This window comes from Ictidomys tridecemlineatus, chromosome X (assembly GCF_052094955.1).
Source record: "Ictidomys tridecemlineatus isolate mIctTri1 chromosome X, mIctTri1.hap1, whole genome shotgun sequence".
In the NCBI taxonomy this organism is placed as follows: Eukaryota; Metazoa; Chordata; class Mammalia; order Rodentia; family Sciuridae; genus Ictidomys; species Ictidomys tridecemlineatus.
Genome location: NC_135493.1, coordinates 82,181,984 through 82,205,471, shown reverse-complemented (window position 1 = coordinate 82,205,471; position 23,488 = coordinate 82,181,984). Strand labels below are relative to the sequence as shown.

General features: G+C 34.9%; 1 protein-coding gene and 1 pseudogene across 5 annotated transcripts in view; one reads left to right on the top strand and one right to left on the bottom strand.

Annotated features, from left to right (window-relative positions):
- Klf8 (KLF transcription factor 8) overlaps positions 1-23,488 on the bottom strand; it is a 233,332-nt gene that overhangs the window by 178,149 nt on the left and 31,695 nt on the right. The gene's annotated exons all lie outside the window — the stretch shown is intronic.
- On the top strand, positions 3,887-5,505 carry LOC101977426 (actin, cytoplasmic 3 pseudogene; annotated as a pseudogene).

Below are 23,488 nucleotides of genomic sequence, written 5' to 3'. Positions count from 1 at the left end.
TATGGCTGACACCATCTTGAAAGGGAGCTATTATTTTAATTCATACTAATTTAAAGGGCAGAAACGCCTGCATATTTGCATCTCTGGGATCTTATATACACCATACAACACTGCTAAGGGGAAATGCATCCTCATTGACCCAACTTGTCCAAGGAAAGAGGCTGTAACCCTAGCATCCAAACCCACTAAGTGTCCTGTACTTCAGGATTGAGGTATTTTAGCACAAAGGGGAAGAGAGAGCACCACCCATGAGAACAGAGACCAGAGCACTTATCCTCAGGGGAAAAGAGGGTGGTCAACCATGCATGGACATTAACCAATGCCAGAAAAGATGGCAGGAACTTGTAGCCCTCACTAGCCACATCTTTCCTATACCATGTGCAGCATGTTCCTTTCCTTTGAGGGCTAGAGCCTGATATTAAGTGTCCTGCCACCACAGCCCCACCTTGGTGCCACATCTGGGCATGTGCTTATCTGCCTTTGGGGCTAAGAATGCACCAGATATGCAAATCTCAACACAGAAATATAAGAAACAGGGAAAATAAAGTCATATGACACCTCTACAACACAATAACTCAATAGATAACATGATACAACACAAGAACTCAAAAATTATATTAAAAAGATGCCTGATAAATTTCAAAAGAATATTACAATGAAGCCAAATGATATTCAAGAGAACACTAACAGTTTAACTAAAATGAGTCATAATATGAATAAGATATTCATGAAAGAGATGGAGATCTTGAAAAAGAACCAAACAAAAATTTGGAAATACAGAGCTTCATAAGACAAATTTTAAAAATACAATTGGAAGCCTCAATGATAGACCAGATGAAACAGAGGAAAGAATATCTAAACTTTAAGCTTTAAGACAGATCATTTGAAATACCCAAGTCAGACAAATATAAAAAGAAAGAAGAATGAAGAGAGCCTTCACAGTTTGGAGTGAACCATTAAAGGTTTTTGTGGTACTTGAAGGAAAAGATAAAGGGGAAGGCATAGAAACCTATTCAAAGAAGTAATAGGTAAAAACTTCCCAAATCTTGGGCTGGGGATGTGGCTCAAGCAGACCCATGGAACCTCAAAGAGACATAGTGTGACCAGAAAAGATCCTTAACCCAACATAGTAGAATCAAAGATAAAAGAAAAAGAGAAGTTTCTGAAACCTGCAAGAAAAAAGAACTAAGTCACATTTAAGGGAACCACCATTGTACTACAAGCAGATTTCTCTGTGGAAACATAACTGGCTAGAAATAAATGGAATGATATGTTACAAATTTTGAAAAAATAAATAACTTTAAATCAGAACTACTATATCCTGAAAATGTATCTTTCACAAATGGAGAAAAATATTTTGCAAGTTAGGCAAAAGTGGAGGGAATTATCACCAGATAGGCTAAACAAAAGATGATTAGGCCATGTAGAAGACAAATTTCCAGGCCTCAAATATAGGGTATATGATCTTGAAAACATACTCAGCAATAAAGAAAACATAATAAGAAACCATAGCCAGAATATTCAGGAAGACTGGGACATTATAAGAACAAACCTAAGAATTATCAGCATTAGGGTGCATATCAAGATACAAACTAAGGGCATGCTAAACTTTTCAGGGAAATAATGTCAGAAAAATCTTCAACCTTGGGAATGAAAATCAGATATATGAGATATTCAGAAGTCCAAATAGATAAGATCCTTTCAAGACACATTATAATTAAACTATCTAGTATACAGAATAAAGATAAAACTTTAAAAGCATCAAGAGAAAAATGGAAGGTTATATTTAGGGGTAAGTCAATAAGTATGACCTCTGATTTTTCTACATAAACTCTTAAACTAGGAGGGCTTAGAACTATGTATACCAAACCCTGAAAGAAAATAATTTCCAACCAATATTGTTATATCCAACAAAGTTTTCGTTCAGAATTAAAGAACCAAAAACATTTCCAAGGTAAGCATAAACTAAAAGAATTCATGGCTACAAAGCTAGTAAAAACTTTGTAACTTCTAGAAGAAAAGACATACTTAACAGTCTAACATATTGGTGTAGGCACCAACTTCATAAACAAGACCCCTGAAACTCAAGACGTAAAACCAAGAATCCATAAATGATATGACATCAAATCTAAAAGCTTCTGCACAACAATGGAAACATGAGCATGAAGAGTAGCTACATACGGAATGGGAGAAAAATTTTGCCAGCTACTCTTCAACAGGAAATTAATATCCAAAGAATATAAAGAACCCAAGAAACTTAACATTGAAGCAAAATCCAATCCATAAATGTGTAAATGATGTAAATAGATATATTTCAGAAGAAGAAATGCAAATGGCCAAGAAATACATGAAAAAATGTTCAGCATCTCTAGCAATCAGGAAAATACAAATCAAAACTATACTGAAATTTTATCTCTCTCTGGTTAGAATGGCAACCATAAAGAATACAAATAACAACGATTGCTAGTAATGATGTTGAGTACAGGTACACTGAAACATTTATGTTTGGAATGAATATAAATTAGGACAACCACTTTGGAAATCAGTATGGAGATTTCTCAAAAGACTAGAAATTGGCCAGTTGTAGTGGTGCAGGCCTGTAATCCCAATGGCTGGGAGGCTGAGACAGGAGGATCATAAGTTCAAAGTCAGCGTCAGCAAAGCCAAGGCACTAAGCAACTCAGTGAGACTCTGTCTCTAAATAAAACACAAAAAAGGGTTGGGGATGTGGATCAGTGGTTGAGTTCCCCTGAGTTCAATCCCCAATACCAAAAAAAAAAAAAAAAGACTAGGAATTGAACTAACAAATGATCCACCTATTTCATTCCTTGGTACTTTCTAAAAAGAACTAAAATCATCATACTATAGTGATACATGTATACCAATATTTATAGCAGCACAATTCATGATACCCAAATTGTGGAACCAGCTTAGATGCCTGTCAATAGAAGAATGGATAAAGAAAATGTGGTATATATACACAATGAAATTTTATTCAGTCATAAAGAAGAATAAACTTATATCATTTCCTGGTAAATGTATGAAAGAAGAGAACATCATGCTATGTGAAATAAGCCAGACTCAGGAAGTCAAGTGTCAAATATTTTCTCTCATATGTGGAAGTTAGAGAGAAAAAGACAAAATTAAAATTAAAAAATGGATCTCATATTTCATGAGAACAACAGAACATGAGAAGGGGAGGTCATGAGAAGCACTGAGGAATAAAATCCACCAAATTATGCTAGGTTCATGTGTGAATACACCACAATGAATCCTCTGTGTGTGTGTGTGTGTGTGTGTGTGTGTGTGTATAAATATATATTATATAATTAGCAAAATTTATATGAATTAAAATGGAGATCAATAAACTACTACAAGTGGATCAAGGGGATGGGGATGGGTGATAAAGAGAAGGTACTTGGAAATGAGAATGATAAAATTATATTATGTGCATATGCAAATAAGGCACATGTGCCACTATTATGTATAACTATACTGCACAAATAAAACTAATAAAAAACCAATAGCTCAATAGGTTCTGTGTATACCAACAATTAATATGCTGAAAAATATATCTGAAAAACAATTACATTCACAATAGCTTCAAAAAGTTAAAATACTTAGAGATGAGTCTATCCAAGGAGGTGAAATACCTCTACAATTAAAATTATAGAATTTTTATGAAAGAAACTGAAGAGGTCTCACTCGCTGCCGCCGGCGGGTGCTCCGCGTTCTGTCGCTGCTCCGCCGTCCGTTCTCCGCCGATCGCCAGGGAAGAGGAAATCGCCCGGCTGCTCATTGACAATGGGTCTGGCATGTGCAAAGCTGGCTTTGCCGGCGACGACTCCCCCCGGGCCGTGTTCCCCTCCATTATGGTTGGCCCATCGAGCATGGCATCGTCACCAACTGGGATGACATGGAGAAGATCTGGCACCATACCTTCTACAATGAGCTGCGCGTGGCCCCCGAGGAGCACCCGGTGCTGCTGACGGAGGCCCCCCTGAACCCCAAGGCCAACAGAGAGATGACTCAGATCATGTTCGAGACCTTCAACACATCGGCCATGTATGTGGCCATCCAGGCTGTGCTGTCCCTGTACGCCTCTGGACGCACCACTGGTATTGTCATGGACTCTGGTGACGGGGTCACCCACACGGTACCCATCTATGAGGGCTACGCCCTTCCCCACGCCATACTGCGTCTGGACCTGGCTGGCCGGGACCTGACAGACTACCTCATGAAGATCCTGACAGAGCGCGGCTACAGCTTTACCACCATGGCCGAGCGGGAGATCATGCGCGACATCAAGGAGAAGCTGTGCTACGTTGCCCCGGACCTCGAGCAGGAGATGGCCACTGCTGCATCCTCCTCCTCCTCCCTGGATTAGAGCTACGAGCTACCTGATGGGCAGGTGATCACCATCGGCAACGAGTGGTTCCGGTGTCCAGAGTCACTCTTCCAGCCCTCTTTCCTGGATATGGAATCTTCTGGCATCCACGAGACCACCTTCAACTCCATCATGAAGTGTGATGTCGACATCCGCAAAGACCTCTATGCCAACACGGTGCTGTCGGGCGGCACCACCATGTACCCAGGCATCGCTGACAGGATGCAGAAAGAGATCACAGCCCTGGCCCCCAGCACCATGAAGATCAAGATCATCGCGCCCCCCTGAGCGCAAGTACTCTGTGTTGATCGGTGGCTCCATCCTGGCCTCACTGTCCACCTTCCAGCAGATGTGGATCAGCAAGCAGGAGTACGACGAGTCGGGCCCCTCCATTGTCCACCGCAAATGCTTCTAGATGGACTGAGCAGGTGCCAGGCACCTGCTGCATGAGCTGAATCTGAAATATAAATTTTCTCTGGCAAATGTATACACCTCATGCTAGCCTCATGAAACTGGAATAAGCATTTGAAAAGAAATTGTCCTTGAAGCTTGTATCTGATGTCAGCACTGGAACGTAGAACTCGTTGCTGATTTTGACCTTGTATTCAAGTTAACTGTTCCCTTGGTATATGTTTAATGCCCTGTGCATATCTTTGATTTAAGCCTTTAGTCCATGTGGCTCGGTCACCTGGTACCTGAGGTGAGAGCGTGCATGAAGGAGAAGTCCGTGGCTTAGGGAATCTGAGACCACAGCAGTGATCTGTGCAGGGTATTCATGTGTCAGCTGACAGACTTCCAGGATTGCTCCGGCTGGCAAGAGTTCCTGGGCCAGCTGTCACTTCTTGCAGGTTTAACAGGGTAGGAAAGTCCAAGCCTTAGGACCCAGTTTCCGTTCTTACCAATGTTCTCCCGCCTGACCACCATTGGTTATTACTTGCCTTGAGTTGGAAACGGTTTGCATTTACATCTGTAAATTTATTCATTTTAATTTATGTACGGTTTTTTTTGTACTCAATTCTTTACCAGATGACAAAACTTTTGGTTTTCTACTGTTATGTGAGAACATTAGGCCCCAGCAACACTTAATTGAGTAAGGAAAAATAAAGTGCTACAGTACACTGAGAAAAAAAAAAAAGAAACTGAAGATATTTCAAGGTAGAAAAACCTCTCATGTTCATGGATGTGCATGACTGATATTGTTAAAATGGTCATATTATAAAAAGTGATCTACAGACTCTATGAAATCCCCATCAAAATACCAGTGATACTCTTTACAGAACTAGAAAAAATTCCTATAATTTACATGGAAGAATACAAGACCCAGAATAGCCAAAACAATTCTGAGCACAAAGATCAATTATGTAGACATAGCAATACCAAATTACAAATTATACTACAGAGCCATAGTACCTAAGCCAATGTGGTGCTGGCATGAAAACAGACACATAGATCAATGGAACAGAATAGAATACACAAGAACAAACCAACATAGCTATAGTCATCTGATTATTGACAAAGGGGCCAAAAATATACAATTAGAGAAAAGACAGCTTCTTTAACAAGTGGTGCTAGCAAAACTGGATATCCATATGGGAAGAAATGAAACTAGATCCTTATCTCTCTTTCTGTACAAATGTCAATTCAAATTGAGTTGACTCTGGTCCTTTCTATAAGACCAGAAAATTTCCAACTCTTAGAAAGAGAAATAGGGGAAACATTTCAACATATAAGGCACAGGAAGACACTTCCCAATCAGAGCCCTATAGTTGATGAAATAAGACAGAATCAATAAAAAGGAATTGCAGCAAATGAAAAACTTCTGTATGGCAAAGGAAATAACACAGTAGTGACAACCAACAGTATGGGAGAAAATCTTTATCAGTTATTCCTCTATTAAAGGACTAATATCCAGAATATATAAAGAATTCCAAAAGTCAATATTAAAAATCAAGAAGCCAAATAAATAAATAGAAAACAAGAACAGAAAAGACACTTCTCAAAAGAAGTACAAATGGCCAATATTTATTTGAAAAATCAAGGAAATGCAAATTAAAACTACACTGAGACTGCATCTCACTTCAGTTAGAATGGCAAGTATCAAGAATGAATATAATAATTGCTGAATAAGGACAAAAAGGAATACTTACACACTAGTGGTAGGAATGTACATTAGTATAGCCTCTATGGAGGTTCCTCAATAAGCTAAAAATAGATCTACAATATAATCTAGCTATACCAATGTATTTATCCAAAAGAATTATTTTATAGATACATGCTTACCCATGTTTATTGCCACACAATCATACCAGCCGAATTATGGAATAAGTCTGGCTGTCTGTAAACACCTTTAATTGCACCTAATCATAGAATTTTAGAGTTGCAAATTTAGATATGAGGTGTCTCCCAAAGCTCATGTGTGAGACAATGAAAAAATGTTCAGAGGTAAAATGATTAGATTATAAGACCTTTAACATAATCAGTGGATTAATCCACTGATATGGTTAACTGTGTGATAGCCATGGGCAGATGGGGTGTGTTGAAGGAAATAGGTCACTGGGGGCCTTTCTTTGGGGTTTATATTTTGTACTTGGCAAGCAGATCTCAATCAATCTCTCTCTCTCTCTCTCTCTCTCTCTCTCTCTCTCTCTCTCTCTCTCTCTCCCTCTCTCTCTCTGTGTCTGTGTGTGTGTGTGTGTGTGTGTGTGTGTGTGTGTCCTTCCCTTCCTCCCTCCCTCCTTCCTGGTTGTCACTTCCTGAGCTGCTTTCCTCTGCCATGCCCTTCTGCTGTGATATTGTCTCACCTTAGGATCCGAGAGATGGCACTGGCTGACCATGGTCTGAACCTCTGAAACCTTGAACCAAAATAAACTTTTCTTCCTCTACATTGTTTTTTTTTTGTTTTGTTTTGTTTTTTGTTTTTGCAGTAACTGAAAACTTTATTTTTTATTTGTTCTTTTCAGATATACATGATAGCAGAGTGTATTTTGACATACTATACATACATGGAGTATAACTTATTCTAATTCGGATCCCATTTTTATGGTTGTACATACCGTGAGTCTCACTGGTCATGTATTTATATGAACATGGGAAAGTTATATCCAATTCATTCTACTGTCTTACCTATGTCCATTCCCTCTCCCTTCCCTTCATTCCCCTTTGTCCAATCCAATGAACTTCTATTCTTCCCTCTCCCTCCCCCTTATGTGTTACTATCAGAGAGAACATTTGGCCTTTGGTTTTGGAGGATTGGCTTATTTCACTTAGCATGATAGTCTTCAGTTCCATCCATTTACCAGCAAATGCCATAATTTCCTTCTTCTTTATGTCTGAAAAAATATTCCATTGTCTACATTATTCTGGTCAGGCATACTGGTCACAGTGAGGCAAAAGTGGACTAAAATAGTAAGAATCTAATCTTACATTCAAAATATAAATCCTCTCTATTACAGACATAACAAGTAATTTATTTTTTTGCTTTTTCAAAATAGTTCTAGACTAGTTTGAATAATTTTGAGTCAGTCTATTGCAATGATCTCCAGCTCACCAGGGAGTATCAATGGATTCAAAAGCATCTCTGTGCACTTATGGAAGAGCATATTCAAACAGAAAACTAAAATATAGAAATATTTGGGTGTGGGAGACAAAATTGGAAACAAAATTACATAAATAATTTTTGTCCCATTCTCTCATATCTGATACCAAAGAAAGAGATTCTTACAGCCTAAGTGTCTTTCTTCAGACTAAATGTATCAGCTTATAGACATGGACCCTCTAGTTTTAGGCTTTGGTCAATGCTGCAACAATATCTTATTCCCCTCCCCACCTCAATTTAAGGAACTTGACTTTTTATAAAGGAAGTAATGAGGAAGCTAAGCTCAGTCTCATCACAGCATCTAAAACAAAACATACTTTTTAAAGTTAAATTAAATTTAACAGATACATAAAATTGTACATATTTATGGTATAACGTGACATTTTGATATATGTGTATGTTGTGTAATGTTTAAATCAGGTTAAATATATCTGTCATTTCTCTATGGCAAAAACTTTCAAGATGCTGTCTTACAGTTTTTTTTGAGATGTGTAGTTCATTCTTTTCTGCCATGCAATAGCACACCAGAACATTTTGCTCCTATCCAACTGTAACTTAGTACCCACTGATCAATCTTTCTCCATCTCTCTCCCCACACTCTTCCTGCCTCTGGTTACCACCATTCTATTCTCAACTTCTATAAGATCAACTTTTTTAGATTCCACAATGTCATACAATTACTTGTCTTTCTGTATCTGACTGAATTCACTTAATGATCTCGAGTTCCATCCATATTGTCACAAATGACAGGATTTTGTTCTTTTTTATGCCTGAATTACATCCCATTTTCTGTCTATCTTATCTAAGGATTTTTTTTTTTACCATTTCTTGGCTATTGTGAATTTGCACTCCCATGTTTACTGCAGCACTATGCACAAAATATGCTTTTAAGCAGCTCTATTCCCTAGCTGATATTTGAAGAATTCCTCCATACTCCACCTCTATTCATCAGAAAGAGAACCAGATTTTGATTCATCCTTTCTTCCCACTCCTGTTATATTAGAAGTGAGGCACAAGCTGAGCACTGTGGTGCACACCTGTAATCCCAGTGACTTGAGAGTGTAAAGCAGGAGGATTGCAAATTCAAGCCAGCCTCAGCAACTTAGAAAGACCTCAGCAATGTAGCAAGATCCTGTCTCAAAATAAAAAATAAAAAAGGACTAGGGATGTAACTCAGTGATAAAACACCCCTGAGTTCAATTCCCAGTATAAAAAAAAAGTGAAGCACAAAGGGCTGGAGGTGTAGTTCAGTGATAAAACTACATTTTTCATATGCATAAAGCCCTGGGTTCAATTCTCAGTATCAAAACTATGGGAACATTTATTCCTAAGAAGCAATAAAAGGAACAAAAATCTAATTTCCATTAGCTACTTTGCTTTATCTTGCTAATGCAAACATAATATGAGTTGGCCTCTTTTCCTACTCCTGTGTCTGTATCGCCCTGTGTAATATTGAACAAGTTACTCTCCATGCTTTAATTTTCTCATCTGTTAAATTAGAATAGTTATAGTAAATATTATTATAGGATTGTTATAAATTAGAAGAGTTCATGCCAAACACTTGATGCCTTACACTTAGTGAATGATCATAATATGCCATCAGTATTCCCCAAGTTGATGAGTTTTAATGATGTTCTGTGTAAAAAAATTCTGTGATTTGCTCATTTTCAACATCCAAGTTCAAATAATCATTTTAAAACGCTCCCAAACAACTAACAATGAACAATCTGAAAAGGTGGCCCTCAACAGAAATTAAGAAAACAAATCAGTTTATGAGAGGATAGGAAATAATAATATATTAAGGAATAAATCTAATCTAGAAAGTGAAAGATGTACACATTAAAAACTAAAAAATTAAAGATACAAATAAATAGAAAGACAATTACATTCATAGATTGGAAAACTTATAATTGTCATGATGTCAGTACATACAAAGCAATTCAATGAAATCTTTAATAAAACCCCAATGGCATTTTTCCTACAGATATAGAATAATTCATCATAAAACTCATACAGAATCTCAAGTGACCCTGAATACCAAAAATAATTTTAAAAAAGAACTAATTGGAAGGCCTCACATTCCCTGATTTCAAAATTTAATGAGTTAAAGTAACCAAAACACTGTGGTACTGACATAAAGACAGTCAAATAGGCCAATGGAATATAATAGCAAAAAAAAAATGGTTGCATATAAACTAACTCTAACAAGGGTGCCTGGGTCTTTCATAGAGGAAAGAGCAGTCTCTTCAACAAAAAGGTGCTGGGAAAACAGGGTATCCACATGTAGAACAATGAAATTTGACCCTTATCTTATACCAGATATCAAAACAAATGTAAGACCTAAAACTACAAAATTCCCAAAAGATAACACAGGGGAAAAGATTCATTTCATTGAACCAGGCAATGATTTCTTTACTATAACACCAAAAGTATAGGCAATCAAAACAAAAGTATACAAATGGGACTACATCAAACTCAAAACTGTATACATCATTAATAGAATGAAAAGACAACCTATAAAATCAAAGAATATTTGCAAATCATATATCAAATAAGGGTTTAATCCAGAATACATAAATAAATAATTCTTATCACTCAACAACAAAATATCAAATACAAAAAGTACTTAAAGAATTTGAATAGACATTTTTCCAAATATGATATACAAATGGCCAGTAAGAACATGAAATCATGCTCAAAATCATAAATAGAGAACTGCTGAACAAAACCACAATGGTCCTTCATATTTCTGTAATATCAATTGTAATGCCTCTTCTTTTCTAATTTTGAGTCCTCCCTCCTTTTTAAAATATTTCTAGTTGTAAATGGATCTTTTATTTTGTTTCTTTATTTGTATGTGGTGGTGAGGATCAAACCCAGGGCCTCACACATGTCAGGCAAGTGCTCTACCACTGAACTACAACTCGAGCCCCTCCTCCCTCCTTTTTTTAATCTACTTAAAGTTTTGTCAATATCATGCATCTTTTTTAAAAACCAATTTTTAGCTTTGTTGATATTTCTGTTGTTTCTAATCTTTCTTTTGTTTAGTTATGATTTGTTCTTTCTTATTTCTTTCTCTTTGATAGGTTTGGATTATTGTTTTCTCCCTTTCTACTTCCATGAGGTGTAATGTTGGGTTGCTTATTTGAGATCTGTCTTTTTTCATGTAGGTGGTCTATTGCTATAAACTTCCCTTTCAGGACTGCTTTTGCTTTTTACAAAAGTAAAAAGAAAATGAAAAATGTGTTTTCATTTTCTTTTTACTCTTGTATCAGCCTCATTTATTTATTTTTACCTTTGCATTTTAATTATGTATAATAATGGAATCCATTACACAATAATGTAATTTGATCAACATCATTCCAAGTACCCCTCTCCTTTCTCTCCTGATCCCCTTGTTTTACTCTACTTGTCTCCCTTCTGTTATCTTTTAATTAATGCATTATAATTATATATAAAAGTGTGGTACATTCATTTATGGGCATGCCATAGTTTATTTGATTTTATTCCCTAGTTCTTCCCCTTTACCTCCCATTCTCCCTACTCATTGTCTCCCACTTCTATTCTACTAATCTCCCTTCTATTTTTCATGAGATACCCTTTTTGATTCCTTTTTCTCTCTATCTAGATTCCACATTAACAGAAAATATTTGCAACTTGACTTTCTGAGTCAGGCTTATTTCACTTAGCATGATTTTATTTTTACAGTTCCATCCATTTACCAACAAATGAAACATTTCCATTCTTCTTTTTGGCTGAGTAAAATTCCATTTTTTTGTATATATATACCAATTTGTTTTCAAATTTATCCTTCAATTTCTTCTTTGACATACTGGTTGTTCAGGAGCATGTTGTTTAAACTCCATATATTTGTGCCTTTACCAAGATTTCGCCTATTATTAATTTCTACATTCATGCCATTGAGGTAAAAAAATATGACATAATTTTGATCTTCTTAAGTATGTTAATCTGTTTTGTAACCCAACATATTATCTATCCTAGAGAATGTCCCACATGCACTTAAGAAGAATGTTCATTTTGTTGGATGTAATATTCTATAAATATAGGTTAGACCCATTTGGAATAATATGTAGTTCAATTCAACATTTCTTTATTTATTTTATGTCTATATGATCTGTCCAATTTTAAAAATGATATATTGAAGCTTCTTATTTTTATTGTATTAAAGTCTATTTCTTCCTTCTGATCTATTAATATATTTAGGTGCTCAAATATTGGGTTCATATACATTCAAAATTATTATATCATCTTTAATAATTGATCCCATTGTCATTATATAATAACCACATTTTCTCTTCTTATAGATTTTTACTTAAAAAGTCTTTTTTGTTTAATATAAGTTTAGCTATTCTGTCTTTTGCTTTCCATGTGCATGAAATATTTTTACATCCCTTCACCTTCAGTCTGTGCATGTTCTTATAGGTGAGGTGAATCTATTACAGACAGCATATATTTGGGTCTTGTTTTATAATACATTTAGCTACTCAAACTCTTTTTGTAATTTTTAGTTTTATGTTTTCATTGTTGATTGACCTTTTTTTTAATTTACATATGGTGCTGAGAATCAAACCCAGTGCCTCATACATGCTAGGCAAGTGCTCTACCACTGAGCCCCAGCCCCAGCCCCACTACTCAAAGTCTTTTGATTGGATAATTTATATAATAGGTAACAAACTTACTATTGGCATTTTGTTATTTTCTGGTTAATTGTAGATCATGTATTTTTCTCTTCCTCTCTTGCTTTCCTTTTTTATTTGATGATTCCTGTAGTTACATACTTTGAATTTTGAAGTTCATAAGAGACCACTATGAGCAACTATACACAAATAAACTGGATGACCTAGAGTAAATTTTTACAATTAAAATAACAATTTAAAAAATAATGGATAAATTCCTAGAATTATGTGACCTATCAAAACTGAATCATGATGAAATAGAAAATCTGAACAGGCCAATAATGAATAAAGAAATTAATTCAGTGTTATGGTTTACATGAGGTGTCCTTCAAAAGCTCACCTGTGAAACAATGCAAAAAGTTTAGAGATGAAATGATTGGGTTATGAGAAACTTAACCTAATCAGTACATTAATCCACTGTTATGGCTTAACTGGGCAGTGACAATAGGCAGGTAGGAGATTGGCCTGTAGTTTCCTTGTAGTTTTGTAATATCCTTATCTGGATTTGGTTTATAAATGAGCTTAGAGGTATTCCTTCATTTTCAATTTGGGAAGAGTTTGAAAAGGATTGATATTAGTTCTTCTGAAAGTATTTGGTAGAATTAAGCATTAAAGCCATCAGGTCCTTGGCTTTACTTTGGTGGAGACTTTTTATTACTGATTATTTTAGTCAGATTTTTCATCCTGACCAAAAGACCTGAAAAAAAACTTAAAGGAAGAAAAATTGATTTTTGGCTCATGGCTTTAGAGGTTTAGTCCATGGTTGGCTGACTCTATAGCTCTGGGCCTGAGGTGAAATAAGATCTCATGGCAGAAGGGCTTGACAGAGGAAAGCAGTTCTGGACATGGCAACCAGGAAACAGAGAGGGAGAGAGCTCTGCTCACAATGAACAAAATATAATCTCAAAGGCATGCCCTCAGTGACCTACTTCCTCTAGCCACATCCCTAAGAAAACATCCAAGTCATTTTCACAGAAATTTTTAAAAATCCCATTATTCCTATGGACAAGAAAAGATGCCAAATAACAAAAGCAAAGTAAAGAGAACAAAGCTGGAGGCATCACACTACCTGATATTAAAATATATTTAAAGCTATTGTAATCAAAACAAGAATATATTGACTTTTATCAAAATAAGACATACAAATGGCCAAAAGATACATGAAAAATGCACAACCTCACTATTCCTCAGTGAAATGTGAATCAAATTCATGAGATACCTCTTCACCCCAGTTGGAATGGCTATCAAAAAGATTAGAAATTAACACATATTACTGAGGATGTGGATTAAAGAAAACTCTTTTTTGGGGGGAAGGGGGTACCAGGGATCGAACTCAGGGGAACTTGACCACTGAGCCATACTCCCAGCCCTATTTTGTATTTTACTTAGAGACAGAGTCTCACTGAGTTGCTTACAGCCTTGCTTTTGCTGAGGCTGGCTTTGAACTTGAGATCTTCCTGCCTCAGCCTCCCAAGCCACTGGGATTACAGGCGTGTGCCACTGCACCCAGCTTAAAAGGAAACTCTTTTACATTAATGGTAGGAATGTAAATTAGTACTGCCATTATGGAAAACAGTATGAATTTCCTCAAAACTTAAAAATAGAATTTCCTATAATAACTGGCAGTCGCTCTACTGAGTATTCAAAGGAAATAGCCTGCCAAAAAGACTTGTTTACTGCAGTACTATTCACAATAACCGGGATATAGAATTAACCAAAATGTCTATCAACAGACGAACAGATAAAGAAAATGTGATATTTATACATATTGGAATACTATTCAGCTATGAAAGCATGAAACCCTGACATCTGCAACAACCTGGATGAACTTGGAGGACATTATGTTAAGTAAAGTAAGTCAGGAACAAACATTAAGTGATTTTACTCCTTAGTGTAATCCAGAAAAGTTGATCTAATAGAAGTTCAGAGTAGAATAATGATTACCAGACACTGGGGAGAGTATGAAATATAGGGGATGAGGGGATTTTGGCCAACATATATATTGCTAATGTTACACAGAGAAGGAATAAATCATGGTGTTTTATGGCACCATAGAGTGAATATAATTAACAATAATACATTGTATATCACAAAATAGTTAGAAGAGAGAATTTTGAATGTATTCACCATAAAGAAATTATAAAAATTTAATGTGATGGATATCTTGATTATCCTGAATTTATATTTATCATTACCTAATGCATACATGAATCAAAACATCATGTTGTACCTCATAAATACATATAAATATTATGTCAGTTAAAAATAAATGTTAAAAGCTTGGTACTGGCATAAATGTCAATATATCAACCAATGGAAAAAAATCAGAAAACTCAGAAATAAACTAAAAAATGTATGACCAATTGCTTTCAACAAAGGTACCTAGAACACAGCATGAAGAAAACATAATCTATTTAATAAAGGGTGCTGTGAAAATCAGATAGCCTCATGAAAAAGAATACAACTGAGTCTTTATCACACCAAATGCAAAAATTTACTCAAAATTGATAAATGATATAAATGTAATACCCAATTAAATAAATTATAATACATCCATATTATGAAATATAGTCATGAAGCTTTAAAAAGAATAGAGCAAAGTCTATTTATTGATATTGAAGAATCCCAAAGAAAAATTGTTAAAATTAGTAAAAAGAAGTTGCAGGATAATATTTATAGTACACGCCTATTTTTTCCTTAAAAAACTCAAATGACATATTTCTACATATAAACAAATATGTATATACCTGTATGTAAATAGGTATAGAAAAATACATACCTACTTATCAATATTTTTTACGTCTCAGGAGAAGAATAAAACAAGGCATGAAGAAGGTAATGGGTATAAAAATTGGCATTTGCTTGTAAAAAATATTTTTTAATTGTCAATGGACTTTTATTTTATTTATTTATATGCAATGCTGAGAATTGAACCCAGTGCCTCACACATGCCAGGCAAGTACTCTACCACTGAGCCACATCTCCAGCCCTGACATTTGTTTTTAATTCATTTTTCTTCAATGTTGTTTTAATCAGATGTGTCATTATTTTGCTTTAGTGGTTAAAATAGTAAAAATTATACTGCTAACTGAATAAATAAATATATGCAAGACCTGAAATAGGAAAACTATTAAAAGAAAACTTAGGGGAAATATTCTACAATATTGTTCTGAGCAATGATTTCTTGGATAACATTCCAAAAGCACCAGAAACTAAAACAAAGAAAAATGGGATTAAGACAAACTAAAAATCTTCTGCACAGCAAAAGAAACAATTAACTAAGTAAAGATAAAGCCCATGGATAGAAAATATTTGCAAACCATTCATCTGACAAGGGGCTAATATAGAAAATATATAAGAAACTCAAGCAACTCAATAGCAAGAAATCAAATAACAATTTTAAGAACAATAAATAATATGAATAGACATTTCTCAAAAGAAGAGATACCAATGGCCACCAAATATACAAAAAAACTTCAACATCTCTAAGTATTAGGGGAATGCAAATTAAAACCACATAAGTGATCACCTCACAACAATTGTATCTAAAAGATAAATGATAAGTCAGGCCAGGGTTGTAGCTCAGTGGTAAAGCACTTCCCTAGCATGTGTGAGGCACTAGGTTCAATCTTCAGCACCACATATAAATAAGTAAAATAAAGGTCCATTAACAATTTTTAAATATATAAAAAATAAATAAACAAATGCTACTTATTTCTTTAAAAAAAGATAAATGATAAGAGTAGGTGAGGTTGTAGATAAAACAGAACTTTTATATACTATTCATGAACATGTTAATTAATACGCCATTTTTTAAAATACTAGCCAATTCCCTAAAAAAAAAAAAAAAAAAAAAAAACTAAGAATACAAATTCAACATAGTTCAGTATTCCAACTTCTAGGTATATAACCAAGAGAACTGAAATTGGTATGTCAAAGAAATTATTGCTTCTCATGATCATTTCAGCATTATTCACAATAGCCAAGATATCTAGTAAACCTAAGATTCTATCAATGGACAAATGGATAAAGAAAATGTTGTAAATATACAGAAATATAAGAATATTCTTTTATTTGCAACAACATGGATGGAACCAGGGGAAATTATTTCAAATGAAATAAAACTGGTACAGAAAGAAAAATATTGAATGATCTCACTTATATACAAAATCTAAAAATGTATATATAATAAAAACGATAGTAGAAAATGGTTCATAGAAGCTAATGATAGGGGAGGTATGGGGAAAATGGAAGATACTTATCAAAGAGTACAAAGTTTCAGTTAATAGAAATATTTTATTGATCTTTGCACCACATGATCCTGTAATTTAAAAATAACTTATTGTATATTTCAAAATTGCTAAAATAGATTTTTACATTATCATCACAAACAATAAATTGGGATAGTGATGATTATGATAATAAGCTAGATTGAATCTTTCCACAATATATACATAAATCAAAACATCACATTGTAACACATAAATATATATAATTATTATCTATCAATTAATAAATTATAAAACCCTGATGAGAGCATCTCACCCATTAGGAGGGCTACTATTTAAAAAAAATTTTTTTTTTAAAGAGAGAGTGAGAGAGGAGAGAGAGAGAATTTTTAATATTTATTTTTTAGTTCTCGGTGGACACAACATCTTTGTTGGTATGTGGTGCTGAGGATCGAACCCGGGCCGCACGCATGCCAGGCGAGCACGCTACTGCTTGAGCCACATCCCCAGCCCAGGAGGGCTACTATTTAAAAATAAATAAATAAATAAAAAGTGTAGTTCAGCATGTAGAGATATTGGAACCTTTATGCATTATTAGTGGAACTGTAAAATGGCACAAGCCCTATGGAAAATTAAAATTCCTCAAAGAATTAAAAATAGTAACCCCCTATGATACAGAATCTCACTTCTGGGTATACATCCAAAATAATGTAAAGCAGAGTCTCAACAAGACATCTATCTACCCATGTTCATAGCAGCATTATTCTCAATAGCCAAGAAGTAGAAGCAACTCAAATGTCTGTCAATGAATAAAGGGATAAACAAAATATGTATTATTCAAGGTTATCCACAAAAACAATATATGTAGATAAAAGATAGACAGAATTTGGCTGGGACAATTATGAAGGCTGAGATGTCCCAAAATCTGCAGTTAGCAAGGTAAATACCCAGGTAAATTATAGTTTCAACCCAAGTCCACAGTCCTGAGAACTAGGAGAGGTATTGGTAGACATGCCAGTCTGAAAGCTGGAAGACTCAAGATCCAAGAAGGGCCAATATTCCAGTACAATTCTGAAGGCCAGAAAAGTATAATTCCCTAGTTAAACACAGTCAGGCAAGAGTAGTTTTCTCTTATTCACTCTTGTATTTAAGTCTCCAATTGGTTGGATTTGTAGTCACTCCTCATTCTTACCAAAGGGCCTAATTAAACACTAATCTATTTTCTGTCTCTATACATTTTAACTTTTCTGGACATTTTGTATACATAGAATTATACAATATGTGGTCTTTCACACATAGCTTTCTCACTTAGCATAACGGTTTGAGGTTCATCCTGTTTAATACTGAATATTATTACATTATATGGATATATCACATTTTGCTTGTATATCCACTAGTTGATTAGCATTGGGATTCTTTTTGCTTCTTGACTATTATGATTACTCCTGCTATGAATATTCATATGCAAATCTTTGTGTGGACGTATGTTATCCTTTCCCTTTGTGTGTGAAATTGCTGGGGCACATGGTAACTCTTATATTTTTGAAGAACTGCCAAACTCCTTTTCAAAGTGACTAGACTATATTTCATTAACACCAACAGTATTTGAAGGTATTGATTTCTCTATTTTCATAAAAAAACTTATATTTCAGTTTTTATTATATTAATCCAAGTGGGTATCCTACCATGTACATAATTATCATCAAACCAATTAGTAACTTCTCTTGCTTCTTCAGGAAAATGGAGATTTAATTCATTAAATGCTCTTGGAATTCTATCAGCCAGGTAGAATGCCAATTAATACAGGTGACATAGTCTTAGACTAAAGCTTTCCTTATTGCTATATCACATTATCACATGGCCCATCCCCCAGAATTCAGCTTTCTACTCCTGTTATATGGCTTTTTTTTTTTGTACCAAGAATTGAAGTCAGGGATACTCAAACACTGAGCCACATCCCCAGCCCTATTCTGTACTTTATTTAGAGACAGGGTCTCACTGAGCAGCTTAGAACCTTGCTTTTTGCTGAGGCTGGCTTTCAACTCACAATCCTCCTGCATCCTGAGCCACTGGGATTACAGGCATGCGCCACCATGCCCAGTTTCATGTTGTCTTTTAATTGTTTTCCATGGGCACTGCAGTTTGGGGAATTTCAGCTTTCAGCCTTTCAATATTTCAGGATTTTAATCTTTCAGATTAAATTTGATTAAAAGATGATTTGGGGGATTTTGGATTATGGGTACTTTCAGGATATCATCATTCAAGGTTATGACATTTACAATTGTGTCTTTCAGGAATTTTGTTGGAACCATCTTCTAACCACTCTAGCTAGTTACAATAACTCAGTGGTACTCTCACCTCCTATCACTCTGTGTCCCCTTGCCCTACTTTAATTTTCCTCTCAGCACTTACCACTACTACTTAACTTTGTTTCTATAGTTACTATATCCTTGTCAAGAATGTGAGCTCCAAAATGTCAAGTGGGAACTTTCTCATTTACTACTGCACCAAAATGTCTAATACTTTGTATGCATTCAAAACTATCATATCTACTCAATAAATGACTAAACCTTTGAAGTCAGGAGTAATAGCACTAGGGAAAGTAGTCTTGACTAGTGGTTAGGGCACTGAACTTAGATCTCCTTGGGTTTGAAATCCAGCTTCACCAATTAGTTATGTGAACTTAAGCAAGTCACAAGCTCCATGAGCCTCAATTTCATCATCTAAAATTGGGGGATAAAAATTATATACAACTCATAGTTTTAACCAAGATATAACATTAATGTATCTAGCACAGGGCCTTGCTCATTATCTTTTTTAAAAAATATTATCAGTACTAGTATCATTGTCACCATTAATCCCTATGGTAGGCTGAATGAGGGTCTCTCAAATAAGTTAACATCCTAAACCCTGAAACATTTGAATATGTTACTTTACATAGACAAAGGAACTTTGCAGATGTGATGAAGCAAACCAAGACTAGGAAAGCATCCTATACTACCCAAGTGGGTCCAATGTAATCAAAGAACACTTATAAGAGGAAAGCAGGAACCAGAAAAGGAGATGTAACAACAAGAGAAGTCAGATTGATGCAATCTTTGATTCAAAGGAACAGGAGTAGCCTCTAGAACCTGGATGCAGCAAGGGAACAGGTTTTTTCCTAGAACCTGCAGAAGGAACAGAGTGCTGTTAACACTTTGATTTTAGGTTTTTAGACTTTTAGAATTATAAAATAATAAATTTTAATTATTTAAAGTCACTAAATTTGTGGTAATTTTTATAGAAACCATAAGAAATTAATATAGTATTTTCCAATGTTTCCTTCATGAATGGACCTATTGGAATCATGATAATAATTTTGTTATTAAAGAACAATTTTTACTCTAATAAATGGATTACTAAATAATATCAAGGAATTTCCTTGATTTAAATGAACAAACTAAGCCAGAAGTACTGACTAGAACCAAATAACCATTTGGGTTTTCTACAGAAACAGGATTCTGAAGCCATGATTTCAAACTCAGCTGCATATCTTAATCACCCCTAGTGATTAAAAACAATTCCAGTTCCCAAACTATACCCCAGACCAATTACATCAGAATGTCCCAGGGATGGAACCCAGTCATCACTATTTTTAAAACACTCCCCAAGGTGTTTCCAAAGAGCAGACAAGTTGAGAGCCAAGACTTACTTACTTACTTTATTTATTTATTTATTTAATTTTTTTTAGTTGTAGATGGACACGATATCTTTTTTAAATTTATTTACTTTTTTAAGTGGTGCTGAGGATCAAACACAGTGCCTCACACATGCTAGGCAAGTGCTCTACCACTAAGCTACAACCCCAACCCCTATTTTTTTTTATCAAACTTCTCATATGCTTAAGCAGCCTTTGCCCCTCCATGGTCATACCATACACTCCATATATTAGCCACCAAGACCTAGAACTTCACTAGACAAGAAATAAACAAGTATTCTCCCAGTCATAGTTCATCTCTCTCCCCTCAGACTTTCTTCTTTCCCCTAGAACTTCTTTCCCCATACATATAGCTCAAACTCTTACATATAATATAGCCTCAATAAATACTTTTTTAATTGATCGAGCAGTGTGTATTTCCATTTGCTAGCAGAGTCTATTTCCATTTGGGTCTCTATGACTTGCTGTGAGTATTACAGAAAATGTCTTCCTGGAAACCCTGTAAACTCCCAATTCACTTCTATTGCATGAAATCTTGAATTATTGATGCGGGATATATACTGGACCTTGGAAAGAAGAGGGGGAAAGACTAATGGTGAAGTCACAAGATGACATCAACTTCTGGTACTTATTTGTAAGTATATTGCAAATATAAACCATTTTAGTCTAATTCAGTTCAACAAGTATTAAGTTATACTTAATAACTTAATAATTTGCTACTTTCCTGGTAGCAAAGTTAATTTTCACCATAGCTACTTTAAACATACAGATTCTGAAAAGTTAACTAGGTACTGCTAGTTATTGTGAAAGATACATAAAAACCATCCCTACTTTCAAGATACTTTCTGTCTAATATGGAGGTATGAGAAAAGCATATTTGTGATTATAAGATAAAGAAAAATAGGATGAACATCATAAGAAAGGTATTAGGTACCACCAGGGGATCAGAAAGGACTTGGAGATGTTCCTTACAGAATAGTAGTTTTTAACTACCTGAAAGGGAGAATGCTGGTAGAGGATTAATAGTAACTACTATTTAGTGTCACAGTGATAAGCCCTTTCATGCATTGGCTAACTGAGTTAGATATATTATTATCACTCTTAATCTTAGAAATGAAGATATGAATCTAAAGTGTTAAGCAAATTCTTAAGGTCATTTACAGAAAGTAAATGGCAGAAGTAAAACTTGAACCCAGGTCTGTCTTCCTCTAGTGCTTTTGCTCTTACATGTACATAATTATGCTTTTTTTTGAAACTCTAACTGATCATCTAACTCTACATACTACTATTGGCCACTTTGAAATATACTCCCTGCAGTACTAACTCAAGACAGACAGCTTTTCTTGGTGAAAATATAGACCTTTCCAGCAGATATGCCACATGTTCATCTAGCTACTTTCTGCTAAGGAGATCCTCATGCAGGTAACCAGACTTTGGCAGGCAGAATTGCTCTAGGACACTGAAGAAGGGGACAGTGACTGGAGAGCAAAAATGGGCCATTTCTATTATTAGTATAGGTATGTACATAATATTAGTTGAGGAAAGAAACTGATCATTTTAAACTATGCCATAATGTTTCAGGATTCAAAGATAGTCAACATTTTATAAGGATATTTGGAATATTATTATGCCACTAAAACTTTAAAGCAGTTTACAAACATTAATTTCTTGCTTCCTGGTAGCAAAGTTAATTTTCACCATAGCTACTTTAAACATACAGATTCTGGAAAATATACAGTGTCAGGAAAGTCCTCCAGGCATCAAAATCTAAAACATCTTGTTTGTGGTCCAAACCAAATGAATATTCCAGAAACCTACCTCTTCCAATTATTATTAACAGAACATTCTCTACTCAAGTTAAATAAGATATCTAATCTTTTTAAAGTCTCTCTCTCTCTCTCTCTCTCTCTCTCTCTCTCTCTCTCTCTCTCTCTCTCTCAAACACACACACACACACACACACACACACACATTCCATTTGGAAACTACTCACCAACTTGAGGTAAAACACATATGTTTATCAAGGTCAAAAATAGTAATGTCTTAGAGAAGTCTGAATTTGTAACCAATGTCCATGGGGCCTGGAAATTGAAGGGTTGTTTATCAGTAAAACATGCTGAATAAGATTGATTGATCTGACTCATGTACAACAACATTTGACTAATCTCAATGTCCTGATCTGTTTGCCTTGCTCTGTATGGGAAGAGTTTGTTACTCTAGCCTAGCTAAAAGACACTCATTTCAGACAAGTACCATACAAGGTAATTTGTTTGAGAGTTCAAACACTAGATAATAAAAAATGGAACTGTCTAAAAGAACTTTTCTATTGATAATCTGTTTTTAAAATACTGCAACAACTGAAATTGACAGAATAGCAAATGCCTATGGAGTACTTACTAAGTACCAAATTTTACATGAAGTAACTCATTTTATAGAAACAAAAGTTTAGTAGATAGCATAGCATTAAAGGAATAAGAATTAATATTCAAAATAAGAATTAATATTTATCTGGCTTCAAAGTATGCTATTGTAACTACTCCTACATTGTCTCCCACTAGACTGGTAAGGGTAATGATAGTATGATTTATTTGGTTCTAATAACCTGTTGGTGATGTCTTGGCGGCCTCAAATCCTACTGAGTAGAACATATTATAAAGAAATATTAAACAATAATCTTTAGATACAGCTGTAGGATTACTGGTGATCATCAAATGTAGAGAATATCCTCACTTATCATTTGGTTTGATATGCAAAATTGTTTTAAAGTATCTGAACTGGGAATAAGTCTAGCCCCAGACTTTCCAGCTAAAATAATCTTCTATAGCAGAGGTAGGCAAACTACAGCCCATGGCCAAATCCAACCCTGGACCTGTTTCAAAAATA